Here is a 14,760-nt window from a genome sequence, read left to right as displayed (position 1 = left end):
GAAGCTTCTATTCAGTATCAGGTTTTTTGATAATAAGGTTTGCATCAGTATTGGGTACAGGTCTTCATGTAGTCAACTATATCTCCTGCAAATCCGGTAGCTTATACTACAAATGATTCAGTTATTTTAAAGTGATGTTTAGTGTCTAGTGGAATTGATGGAAATGTCAGTTTCTGGACTTCTAGCTAATAACATGGGAAAAGATGAACAGTATCAGAAAAGGCAATCAACAATAGGACTAGCAGGATCCAGACCCTGAAATTATCAGTAAGTTTCCACTTAAGCTTGTCTCTCTCTTTGAATCCGGTTAGTTCAATTTACAATAATTTCCGTCAGGATTCTTTCATTGCTCAAGCCTGTGGGCATCATTCTAAAGCTCAGAATGTAGTACTTGCCTTTTTCAGTATGAAGGAACCATCTGTTTTTTCTCCTACACAAGTAATACTGACAAAGGACATATATAACTGCTGTAACATTATCTAAAAGGAAAACAACATTTGCTTCCTCCAAAGAACATAAATAACATATTGAAAAGTATATGAACATCCACAGCATGTATGTGGTAGGATATAGCAGAAATTAACTAGTTATAGTAACAAAAATTCAATTTTCTATTGGTAGGAATTGAGGTTTATATTGCCTTTTCTCTTAGCCCTGTTACCACTCTGTGTCTCCTGTCACAGTGTATGATGGCTTTAACAGATAAGAAAATAAAAGGGAATAATTTTGCCCAGCAGACTGTCTAAATCCTTCCTATTTCAGCCACTTGTCGTTCCAATTTCTATCCTTAAATTAACTGAGTTTTTCTCCTGACTTTGTCCATCCTTTTCAAACTATGGCTATTTTCAGTAGGAACAACAGCGTCCTTAGTTGCTCATGGGGAGAAAGGATTTACTGGGTACTTAAGGAAATGCAGCAAAATCAGGCTCATGGCATAAAGCTCAAAGCAGTGTGCCTGACATGCTCCTTCGTGCAGTGAAGAACGTATGTCCAATTCACTCTGTTTTCTCCATTATACATTTTCCCTTGGAAAAATTCCTCATTTCACTCACATGCAGACTCAAGGGTGGAAAAAGAAAATTAGGTGTCCTTAACCAACATTACTTCCAATTATACAGTGCACTTCGCATCCCAGTGTTACTCTATGCAGATACTGGAGTTTCCATTCTACTTCTAATATTTGCTGTCTTCGTACCCCTGCAGACTGTTTCTTTCCTGCAACCTTTCCATTGCAAGAACAGCTAAATTATTTTTTTTTCTATGTCATTCTACCTCTGTTGCAGTGTCTTTGCTTGTCCTTCATAGTCTGTACCTTACAACAGTGAGATCACAAGCCTCAGGCTACAGATTTCCTTAGCTCAAAGGTACCACCAAAGGCAACGCATGCTACAGAGCACATCAGTCCTTGTCAAAGATCTCTTTGCAGAGTCCCAAATATAAGTCCATTTTGCAAACATAGGAATAAGGAAAGGAAGAAATGTGGCTTCACAGCACCTCTAGAAAGTTAAACCCAATAGTGTTTGTTGGCTTCACAGAACTGTATTGCTATGAACACTCATAAAAGCAAGAACTGATGTTACTGGGAATATTTCTATATTTCACAGCCACAAAAAGAAAGTTTATATACACACAACAGGGTGTTGCTCATATTTGAGATTAAAAAGACAGAAACCTCTTTGATTCATTTTGTCTTCGTTTACTTTTGCTTGGTTTAAATGTTGCACGTGGGACGGAAAGTGGTTTGCTTAGTGTTTAAGAGATCCGTTGCAGATACCTGTCTGCCATTGAATGATGTCCTGAAAGAAAAACCCAACCCAAACCTCAGTAATAGTCACAAGGAAGGTGGCCACAGAACAGTCTTCCCTCCACCATGGGGAGTCTTAGCAGTGCGGGGCCGGGGCCACAATCTGACCTCAATTTGATCATCCAGTCTTGATTATAAATATAACAAAGATCAAACAAATAAAAAGAAAATTTACCGGACTCTTTGGAGCGTGATCACAGCTCTGAATATACCGGCATCAGGAGACAGAGGGAGGCCAGTTGCTTCAGTAGTGCGTTTCCTTTTTGGTGGAATCATCCTTACTCTTCCACATGCAATATGTTTATTCTCCTTCACTCCTTTGATGAAAATAAGACAATAATAAAATATTGAATAGGAATGAAAATAAGAGAAATAAATAATAAGATCTCACAGTGGAGTAACTGAAAGTTGAAGTTTCTGTGAATATTTATTTTCAAAGAGAAAAGAATGGAGGTGAATTTCTATTTTTAGTTTCAGACAAAACTATTAAATAAAGGGGTACCTAACATTTTTCTTGCTTTTCTTTCACTTTTTGAAAGGGCACAGGAGCTGCACTCCTCTGGTCTCTCACATCCTCTTCTTCAGACAATACATTTGCTTAGTTTGATACACATTTTCCTATAAATGCTGTAGCAGGTGACAAACAGAGCTGGCCATGAAATGCTGTGGCAGCCAGCCGAGGAGCAAGCAGCTTGTTGTGTGGGGAAAGTGCCAAGGAAAATGGAGGGAAAATTGGCAGAAAGTATCAGGAGTAATGGAAAAATGAATAATTGACCTACCAGAGAAAACGTTTCACTTAAAGGAGGTGACATCCTTCAAGAGAGAAAACTGGCAACTGAGAAAAAAAGGAAGGTAAGATAGCCCTCCTCCCAGCCCCTGTATCCCAGAAGCTCAGTGACAAACAACAACGGCAACTGCATCTATGCTTTGGACACCAGGAGATGGACTTTAAGGCAAGAGTGCCTGACAGACATATTTTTGTAAACAGTCAGACACTAGTTTGCCTCCAAGTCTTGCATAAAGGAAATCACCCACCACCCAGTTTGTCTAATGTTCCCTGAACCCAAGAGGCTGAAGCTCTGCATGCTGTTGTTTCGGCTCTGCATCCAGATCTGAGTTGAAGCGCTATGGTTTCCCTACCCAGGCAGTAAGCCTGGGGAATCAGCAAAGATAACAGCAGATTATTGCAGAAGCTTAGCCTGAAAAAAGTCAGCATCAGCATATGATTTCAAGCCTAGAGATAGCAGAAGTGCCTGAGATCTCGACTGCCCTAGATTATGAACTGGGTAGGAGTTTGGTGACAATAAACTGGACAGGTTGTTGAGCAAGCAAGAAAGCTGTCAGAGGAGTGGCTCTCCACAGAAGTGGTACAAGCTGGCCCAGAACAGAGCTACAGGGGCTCTGCCAAAGAAAGTGACCTAGTACAGAGTTGGAAATTGCTTTTTTGGGGAAGCTGGGGGTCAAGGGCCACTGGAAAGAGTCCTGGAAAGCAGTAGGAGCCAAATAACTGTGTGCTGTAACTGATCTTACCATACTACCCATTGTCATGATGTGATTGTAAATCTTGAGATATTTGGACACTAATTTTCTTGCTGTTTGTGGAAATATGTGTTCTCACTGAAGGGGGAAACAAACCCTAGACAACCTCTCCTTTCTTTACCCTCCATCCTGCAAAAACTCCTGGAAGTGTGGCTTGAGCATATTCTGCATACTCAGAAGTCAGAAAATGATGGGAAAAGCTTAAATTGGTAAATTTAAGAAGTGATTTGTAAAATATCTAAACATTTTTGAAGGGAGGCTCTTGACATTTTTGGACTTAACCCAGTTTTGAAGATGGGGGCCTGGGCAGAATTGGGGCTGGCTGTAAGAGCTCTGCTTCAGTAGGTTAGCTCCTTGCGGAAACAGGGAGCTTCCTGTAGAGCTGCGTGTGCCCAAAGAAAACATACATGTTCATCTGAAATGGAAAAGGCTATAGGTGTCCCAGCAACGAGTCTGAATCTGTCTTGTGGCTGCACATGGAGCTGACAGGTGGGATTTGTAATGTCTGGCTGGGTGGATAAGTCCAACACAACTGCAGATGTATGTGGAGAGGTTCCTACTATAATACCTTTGTCCCCAGTTCTTGCTATTTTTTCTTTAGTGTCCTTACAAAAGAACATGGAAGAGAGAACAGAAAAGAAAAGCTACATTTCAAAATGTAGTTTCTGTGCTTTCATGTAGAGATAGGGAAAAGTGGTGTTTCTCACAGCACTGTATTTCAAGATTGGTTTTCAGAATGATCTGGTTCTTTACTCTGAAGTGACTTCTGACAGGATTTGGCGGGAAAGGAGACCATTTAATTCAGTGAGTGCCAAATGAAAAAAACAGAGCTGGTGAACAGAAGAAGGTGAAAGCTGAGAATTTCCTAGATGTGTAAGCTTTTCTCATTCTCTTTCTTTGACTTCTTGATTCCTTATTTATTGAACCTCTTTTTGAAACAAAGCAGTGTGAAAAGGGGTCATTTGACTTGTGGGCTAGGAAAAAGGAAGAGCATTGACTTCCCGTGTGCAGGTTTGTCTGCATGACTCCAAAGATTAGCAGATACATTTAAGTATCTACAGACCCTTTGCTCATCAATTTTTCAAACACCGTCGCTCAGTGTTTGGTTTAACACTACCTGGCCTGCAGGAACCTGCAGGGACCCTATAGACTTATATGCCTATAACATTTTGTGGGGTAAATTCTGCCTGGGACCAGACGTGTGACCCTTGGAGGCTGCCACAATGCATTCTTGATGCATACACCAGATATATGAAGGATGCCAGCCTGCACAGGGGCTACATCCTAAGGAAACAAGAGGCTGTGTTCTGCTTCTCTCCTAGCTTACAAGTCAAATGTCTGTTTCAGCTGGTGCCGGTAGCTGGAGGCTGATGTGAATGGAGTAAGCACCCAGAAATAGATGCATTTACTGCCATTTCTGTCTACACTGCTCTGAAACCTGGCCCTCCTTTGCACTTGACAGACAGAGTGGCTCCTAAACAACTGCTGCTTGATGGCTAAATATACATTCTTACCCACACAGAGTGCCATCCTGCCTTGCAGGCTGTAGCAGAGCCTTCAGCCCTGTGTGGATGGGGAAAACAACACCACACAGAGGCATCACATAGACGGTAAAAATAGTTGAGAGACACCAGGGCCGAGAGGATTACGTATGTGCTGACTGTCGTGGCAACCAGCATTGGAAAGGATGGTTCTTATGTAAGAAGCATAACTTACAGGATAAATTAATTTGTATTTTGATTTCCCCTGCAAATACAGAATGCAAGAAAGCACCATTTACAAAAGTCTACTGTCATCATTTGGAGAGTGTAACAGCAAACACATCCCAAAGCGAGGCACAGAATGGGAGCTGCTTTCCTGCCTGGCAGAGCCCAGCAGGGCTCCTATGCTCTTGCAGGACCCAGAGGAAAACCCCCTCAGGGTGATGTTCCCTGCAAACAGTCATCTTCCTGGGGCTGATTCTCCTGCAGGCTGAAGAAAAAGTCATAAGAATGAGGGTAAAGCATAATTTTTATTTTTTAAATGAATGGAAGATTAAAAGGTGAAGAGGAAGAATGCTTTAACCAACCAAAAGGGACAGTTGTTTTCTGTTAAGCGTATGCGTGCCTTTTACATCTTGTTCTCATGACGAAGGCAAGTGAGGAATTCTAGTGAGATACTAAAAGCTTCAAGGGAGAAACCAGTTTCAGCCTGTCAGTCAAGGCAGAAGTCTATTTAAAAGGTCATATTCAAGATTGGGGTAAGGAATAATATGATGAGCTGACTGATAGCATATCAATCACCCATTCCGGTAGTGAATTGCCTTTCTGTTTTTAGGAATGGAGCTGCTGGGTTCCTTTCTCAAAAGGTTCCCTCTCACTGCTGTTCTTCAGTGTTTACCTGTGTTTCTCCATCAGTGACCTTATATCTTAGGTGGATGTACGTGCTGAATCTGCTATCTAGTTACTGACCCTATTTGCCAATTTTCCTAACTATGACTAGGCAGCATCTACAGCATCCTAACCACTAATCTTAAGCAACAAGAAACAAGTGCTATTCCTCTCTTTCTCTGTGTTGTTTCAAACAAAGGAAAGTTTTGTACCACTTTGACCTCTGTGAACATGAGAATTTTCATGACTCAGACACAAAGTTTAATGCTGGTAAGACAAAGAATTGAGCTATACTTTTGTTATTCCCAGCAGAGGCCAAAGATCTGTTCTTAACCCATGGAAGGATGTTTGATGTGGAAGTGCTACAGTACAACTGCAATGGAGTCTTTTCCATTTTATTAGTATCTTTTATCAGAAGCCTTTCTACAGTGCTGAGCCTCTGGGAATACAGCTGGAAATTACAGACATACCACTGGAAATTTGCCTACAGATCTGATGTCATATAAGCACAGGAAGCAACTTTGCCTGTATATGGGTGAAGCCAAATTTACAGTGTTCACTGTAGATTTTTTTTAAGGCAGAAATGGGAGACAGGCACCTCTTGGTCAAATTTTGTTATTTAAACTGTGCTCCAGAATTTGAGCATAGGCTTTGCAAAAGTAGGTGGGAAGATTTACTCTGACTCTTTAGCCAGGCTGCCTGTGTATAGTAAAGACAGTATTAATGATGATTCTGCTCCTGCACAAGAATTGTTGTGGTCTGTACCTGACCAATATTAAAGACTGGTGCAACCACCTACAGAAAGGTATGTAGTTACGCCTTTATGCTCAGGTCTGAGGTAGCATGAGCTTGATGCAGTTCATGGGAGAGACTCTCTACAACTACCTGAAAGGAGGTTGTAATGTGGTGGATGTCAAGTCTCTTCTCCCAAGCAACAAGCGATAGGAGGAGAGGAAATGGCCTCAAGTTGTGCCAGGGGAGGTCCAGATCAGATATTAGGAAGAATTTCTTCACCAAAAGGTTTGTCAAGCATTGGAACAGGCTGCCCAGGGAAGTGATTGAGTCACCATCACTGGAGGTATTTAAAAGATGTATAGATGTACATTTAGGGACATGGTTTAGTGGTGACCTTGGTAGTGTTAAGTTTATGGTTGGACTCGATGATTTTAAGGGTCTTTTCCAACTTAAATGGTTCTATGATTCTATGTGACAGTATAAAGGACACTGGAACTTGCTGCCTTGCTGCCGAGGTTCCCCATTGCTTCTGATATTAGTTTATTGTTGATAACATACTTATTAAAAAATGAAAAGCACCATGCTGAGGCAGAATTTTAAAGAAAGCTGGAAGGATCGTACACTGCTGGGTGGATTTTACCACTCAAGCTATATGCGGGTAACAGCTGGCAGTGGGTAGTATGCAGCAACCGACGTTTACATCGATGAATACTGTACCAGAATGTTCATTGGTGAGAGCTCTGCTCTCATTAAGCAGTAGGAACTGTTTCTTGCTGTTTTGAGAAAAAAGGTTTTATATAATTAGAGTTGTAATTAGAAATGCCAGACCTAATGTTCTGTTGCCTACTTTGGTTTGAGGACTACAGAAAAATATTCAATTCTGACAGAAATTTGCACCCACTAATTACTTGTGAAAAGATTTGGATGGAAAGCAGAGCCTCAATCTTTCAGTAAAAGGAAAAGCAATTAAAAGAAAAAGCAAGCCATTACGTTACTCATTTCTCTGGATGATCTGTGCCATTACTGCATTGTTATCACTCTGACAACATTCTCTTATTAGTAACATTCAGTCTGACTATTATTTATTCTATTGTCCCTGAACATAGCTCTGTAATAAAAGTGCTGAAATGTGGGGAAAAATTACATTATAATGAAAATAAGACTTAGATCCCAACTAACCAATAATTCTGTCCATCTTTTTGCAAATGATCCACAGGGGTTAGATAAGACAGATTTGAGGGTTACTTTCCTTGAGAAACATTCACAGATTTGTCATCTCCTCTTGAATCAATAGCTCCTTCTGACCCCTGCACACGTTAGTTAACATACCTGTCATACAAAACTATTGCAACTTATTAGTCATGCAGAAGAGTTTGAAACCTTTTCCTTTCCCTTCCATGTAAACATATACACACATATCAGCTATACTTGAAACAAACTTGAAAGTGAGGTGAAGTCACTCAATGCCTTCTTTACATTTAATAAATAAATGAAAAAAAAAAATCTTTACAGTAGGTGATCCAGCATATCTAAAACCCCAATAACTTTCTGGAGGGGCTTCTTTCTCTCTGCTGGTAGGGAAGGGAACCTTGGGGAATGACTCTCCCAAATTAAGCAGTGCAGGAATTTAAAACTTATTGGAAGTCAGAGCATACCTGATAGTCTAACCATTGAGGATAGCACTGGGACAAGAGTTCCGTCCATCTACCAGTAATATCACATCGGCTTTATCCATCTGAAAGTGTAGTGACATACTGTATATAGGTCATAGCACTGCATTTTTTACTAGGATTTAGAGTGACCTACACTGCTACAGTGACAGTGGAAGCAGGTTTCTTCAGCAGTGACCTGGCTTCTTCCATTGTACATCTGCTTACATCTTTACTGAAAAAATGTACAAAATTAAGCTAGCTATATATGATTGATTATTAGGATACAATCTTAAGCTATAAGTCAATGTACTGGCCTTAAACTAATATACTAAATTTAATAATGAAATCTTCTGTGGTAATTTTAATTTATTTGACCAGTTCTTTGAGTTCTTTCTTCAAACAGCAGCATACTGCTGCTTTAAAACTTTGTCCTGAAAGGTAAGCCTCACACAAGACTCCACAAGAAATTTTGCCCAGCTCTCTTCTCCCAGAAGGCAAGGAGGAGGGAGATAGGTACAACCTCAGGTTTTGCCTGAGGGCAAACAGATCTTTAAACTTGCTGATGTTAAAACATGACTCGTTTGCCTGTAGAAGTACTTCACAAGTTACAATCTTCTGCAGCTTCATGGCATTACAGAGAGCGCAGGCATTGCTGTCGAGGTGGTTGCATGAAGAGCTGGGGTCATTAGGCACTTCACAGGGTGAGCACCTTGCCCAGGTGAAGCAGGCAGCTGAGTTCACCAGGCTGTCTTCAGCTTAGTTTTCCTGCTTCTTCAAATTGACATTCATTGTAATGCAAAACTGGTCTTTAGTGAGAACAGTGAATGTTGCATTCCTGTGGAGGGAAGGAATCCGAATGGAAGACTTATATCTGAGCTGTCTTACTGCACATGCAGAGCATTTAATGTGTTTATTTTCATTTCTAGCATGGTTGCTTATCATGGGGTTAATTTTCCATTTGGTACTTATTCAGCACAGTTCCACTTATGGAGCTGAAATGACGTATCCATCCATCTTTTCAGCTCTTGGCTGATAAAAATACAATCAGAAAAGCAAATCTTATGTTAATTTTCTGTCATGAACAGCTATGCTAAAGCATAACTCCTCCTTCCCCTGCCACCAAAAGCCCTGTTATCATACAAACACTTACTACAGGCTTCCTGGTAGGATTTAAACAACGTTCCACTTTTTTTCCCCAAAAATTTTCAGCTTTTATATTCAAAATGTGTTTCCTGCAATGAGAAATATTAAGTGTTTCATAAAATATGATTTTATTATAAAATAATGATTTGGAAAAGAAATACCCAGAGAAATACTCAAACTTACAGCAGTCAGCTATTCACCTGGTTAGCCCTAAATGTAAAAGTAGGCTAGTCCCAATTAAATTCTGTTTGTACCTTTGTGTTTAGCCCCAAAGGGGTTTCTGCAACCTGATTATTCTTTATGTCGCTGGTTGTTATACAATAGTTAAGACATTTGAATGCTCATCCAAGTTGGCATTCTTAATAGAGCTCATGAGAATTTGCAGACTTCCACGTCAGTCAAACAGTTAACTGCTGAGGTGCCTTCAGAAACTGCAGCCCAACATTTTATAATGTTTCCTTTATTGTCTGCTTAGGTGAAAGAAGCTTTTTAAACAGAAGAGCAATGAAAAGCAAATATGGAATAATCTTTTTACACAAGAGTTTTTCTGTATGTGGAGATACTGGCATTCATGAAGAAAGTAACTCCCAAACATTTATGCATCAAAAAGCTAGTTTTAACAGATATTGGCCTGGTATCACTGCATTAGCCACCAGAACAGATTTCAAATGTCTATACTAAATTTCATAGTTATTACTAGTTTTGCTATCGGCACACTACTGGAAACTGCAGTGTCCCTTATGTGAGCTGCAGGAAAGCAAGTTGACTACCCCTGAAGATGACAGAGGAAAGAAAGCGTGGCTGGATGGAGATTGAACTGCCCTGTTGTCTTTAAAGATGCTTCTTCTGAAAGCAAGGCACACTGCCAGATCCCCGTGGAGAAGTTTGGCTATACCTGTGATGCAGGTGGACAGTTCCGAAGACCTTTTCATATGATACATTTCACGAGTACTTAATTCATTATGAAAGTGTTAAGCAGCTTGGCTATCATCTCCCTTACAGCAGTTTCTTTCCCTGAAGACCCAGGAAAAGGGTGCTTTTCATAAGGGTGCCTTGCAGGAGCAATGCACAGAGAGTGGTCATACCCTGTGGACAACACAAATTTTAAAAATGTTGTGACACCAGGACTGCCTTTCTTCCATAACTACCTCTAAACTAGACGGAGCTGGTGCTCCTCAAAGGAACATGAACTAATTTCAGTCTCATCGTTATTCATGTACTATGCCCTTTCATTTTTGATGAGGAAAGATATCCTCTTAAATGAGTTTTGAATCTCTGTGAGTATTTTACTGAACACATGCATAAAATATGGGAGGCTGAGGAGAGAATAACCCAAATTCCTAATTCGTATTGGGTGGAAACTTGAAAATGAGTTTGTTTTTCTTGTTAAATTTTGCTTTGATTTATGGCATGTTCAGTGTGACTAAGGATCTTAATTAATTCCAGCTTAATCATATCTACATGTCTGACTCACATACTGTATCTAAATTTAGAGTAGCTACTACTGGGGTGAAGTACTGATGTTGAGAATACATTGGTATAAACCTTTGGTGCCTGCCTGTATGGCTATTGCTTTTTTAATCTTTGGAAAGCTCCTTCTCCAAGGAACAAGGCAAATTAAATCAAACTTCTTTTGATAAAAGTTTATTTTAACGGAAAAGACAAAAAAGGAAGACTACAATTATGAATGTTTGACAATATAAAATAACCTTTCTGATGAATATTTCAAAGGAGTAAAGAACAGCCTCCATAGAATGTGACAGAGATCATTGGAGAAGTGTAAATTATGTAGTTAGAAACTCCACAACATTGTTTACTCCTGGTAATAGATCTATGGTTTTGATGATAATTTATTTCAGTTCTCTGTGATATGCAAAGGAACAGTATTCTCAGAACCCTGATAGTATTTATTGGCTTTGCAAATAATGTAAAAGTTTCCATGGCTGATATTTTTATCAATTAATTCACGAGTTATTTTCCTTGTATCTGTGAAATTGTAATTGATTATGGTTTTTCCTGTCATGCTACAAAGTTAACGTAAACATTTGCAGTGATTCTTACTGAATGTCACTTCATATATTTTCACATTAAGATATTCAGAAAGGTTTGAATTTGAGAGAATGGAGAGAAAGAATGGAGAGACTTTTTGTGCTAGATTTTCAATATCAGATGCTTTGACAAATTTACCCTCTGTTAAGAACCGGGAAAGTTTATTCTGAATGAAAATTTCTATTTTTTGATTTCTGATTTTTTTTCTACAGAATAATGTTAAAAGTGTTCTCATGTTTTCACAAGAATATTTTTATAGATTCATTTTTCGGTCTCATTTTTCAATGAAATTCTTTGTCTTCCTTGTTATAGAATATATCAATTTTATTTATGTTGTAATAAGGTTTCTCGTTGTATTCAAAATGTATAGTGGAATAGTCATACTTTGAAGAGTTTCTAGCATAATATAAATCATGCACACTTTCTAACACCATATTTCTGGGATTCCTGTATGTGGGTTTTTTTCAGGTGATACAGGTTGTTCAGGTTAATTAACCTGCTAGTACAGGTTTTCAGATGTTCAGACTTCAAAATTTTCTTTCAGATGGCTCTAAACACTTGACTGATTCTTCCTTAGCATTCTCCCATCTTGTGTTCAGATAACATTTTGGAAGACAGCACTGTTTAAAATGGAGATGCAAATTCCTCAGCACAAACTAATGCTGCCAATGAACTTGTTCGGCTAAAGCAAAACATCAGCAACAAAGTTCAGATGAAATTCTGCACTTTGCTTAGAAGAGCTCTCCTCTAGATCAGCCTGGAAGGTCTCCTAGCTTGTCCTCCCCAGCTTCTGTATGTTCTCTTACTTCTTTTGTCATCCTGTCTGGACTAATTTCAGTATTATCACTAAGGCCCCATTCCTGCAAAAAGTCCTTATGGTGAGCTCCTGAACTTCTCCTGTTCTTGGCTCAGATCAATTGAAAGTCTGAAGTAAGGTTTAGATATGGGTGCTGAAACAGACCCTTTAAAAGAAAAAAAGAAAGAAGAGGGAAAAAAGAGAACGGGCAGTATGGTAGCAACATCTTCAGGATAAGCATGTCTTTGTAGAACAAAAGATGTACATGAACAGCAGGTACTGTGATACCTCCATACCTTGCCATTACAATAAAGGTGCCTTTGAGAGTTTATATTGCTTCACAGTGAAGTGAGATCAGATTTTCTGCATGATTCAAGTGGAACTGACTTTAGAAGGGCTGTCCACTTACCTCCTGTCAACATAAAAAGGGAAGCAAAGTCTGGCATCTATACGAAGGAAAGATATCCACCGAAGCAGAAAAATATTTCTAGAAGTCACAGGAAAAAAGGCATGGCAAGGAATTTACACATTTTTGAAAGAAGAGCTTAGAGAGTGAAAAAATGATTTTTTGCTTGACAAAATCCAAAGGTGTTTAAACAGCTTGGTTACAAAAGGGCAGGTTTAGCTTAGACAACCTTTCCCATCTGAACACAGAGTAGGATTTATTAATTAGTAATCATTTCTGTAAAGGACAGATTCATATTGACAGCATTAATGAAAAATTCATGATGGAGACTTAACATTCTAATCTGCTGGATTACTATAAGGAGGCTGCCAAACTTGGGCGACCAGCCAGTGCTAAGAACACAAATAAATATCATAGTTCCCATAGTAACTGGGATCACCTTGGAGATGATTAATACCAGTCTGACTTACAACAGGCGTTCCAGAGATATCACTCTCTGCTGATTTAATTATGACCTGGTGTAACATATCTGAAGAAATACCGAAAACATCTCTGGAGAAAAAATAACTTTATATTTCTCTGTTTTTTTCTTCCTACCCCTTGATGGTGGTCCAAGAAGGATATTCATTTGTTTGGGGTATTTTGCTATTAAGGGAAAACAAAACACCATATAGCACCCATCCCAGAGTCATGCATGCCACACTGGAATGTAAACAGATATGCTGAAGACAATTTAGGAATATTTAGAAACATCTTCCTTTTGGGTTTTTGGTTTGGTTTTTTTTGGGGGGGGGTGTTGTTAGTTTCTAGTCTTGTAAAATCATATATTGCACCTAATTCATGGTACTCTGAGCAAAACAAACCATGAACAGTTTTCATACTTCATCAGAGTACATCAGCTGGTGCTAGGAGAATTTTTTACAATCCGTTACAAAGAAGGAACTTTATGAACAGAATCCTATTCCAAGGTTTTACAGTTTTAGCCAAAGTAAAATGCTAATTTCACAAGAGTCTGTGAAAAAAATATTGTAAAATTTTTTAAAAAAATTTAGATCTTGTTAGCACTACCATCAGAGAATTTAGGTATTCTATGAATAAAACACTCTGTGCCTCAGCCACCATTCTAACACTTGTGGTGTCATTCAGTCTCTCAGTTTCTCCATGAATAAAAAGGGAATATCAAACCTGGTACATTAACACATTTTTCTAAAACACAGAAATTGCCTGAAAGTGCTAGATTTGTACAAAGAACTTCTACTATTATAATTGAACTAGCATAAAATTCAGTTTTCCTTCAATTTGTTCTTGAGGATCAGTTTTCATGTGCTTTCCTGATACATGAGAGGTTTAAAATTTAACAGTGACTTGCAAGAGATATGACGTTTGGCAAAATGATCTCTTATCTCATATTTACATGAAGCATTGTTATTGACACCAGTAGTCGATTTGGTTTGAGATACTCTAAACTTTTCATCAGTGCTGAGCAAAATTAGTAGCTTCAATGGTTTCAGATAAATATTCACAATGTATTTTATTCTTTTTTAATGTTGAAAATGTTTCCATGCTTACCTGCTTGTAGAGAGTTGAAAAGAATGAAAATATTTCTCCCCATTCATGAGTACAATTGGAGAACATGTTCCCATCCAGAATCAGAAGCACTGGCTTTCCTCTGCCTCTGGACATGGTCTTAAATGTGTCCAGTGGAAAAAAAATGGATGGAGAAGTAATAACATATCAGAATATCTATGATGACTTTCAGCTTGAATTCTTCATGTGTGAAGCTGCTGGATTGACCAGATTCTGGGAAACTGACTGTTCCAGAAAGCGAGCACTGCCTCAATGAGAGGAGCAATGGAAAGGTACTGGAAGACTAAGTGAACTATACTGATAACTCTGCAATGGTTTCACAGGAAAAAAGAGAAAGTGTAGATAAAGCAGAAACAACACCCGCTTTGAAAGATGCATTGCAAAGATAAATTATTGTAGTGTACAAAGGAAAAATGGAAGGATATGAAAGGCTATGCAAAGAGAAAGGCGAAGAAAAGGTAAAAATATTTAGAAGTATGTTAAGTCCTAAGAAGAAGACAAAATATTTGCCAGCCATTCAACAGTGGATGAGATTAACAGATGAAGGAAAGAATTCTGAAGTGGCTAATATCTTTTTGAAAGACTAAGCATAACCAGTCAACCTCTATAAATAAAGTACAAAACCAGGCTAAGTTTTGGACAAGAAGTTTAGGTGCATGGATTGGTTTCTTTAAGATGTT

The sequence above is a fragment of the Falco cherrug genome, chromosome 6 (genome assembly GCF_023634085.1).
Source record: "Falco cherrug isolate bFalChe1 chromosome 6, bFalChe1.pri, whole genome shotgun sequence".
NCBI lineage: Eukaryota > Metazoa > Chordata > Aves > Falconiformes > Falconidae > Falco > Falco cherrug.
Note: the sequence above shows the minus strand (reverse complement) of the source record.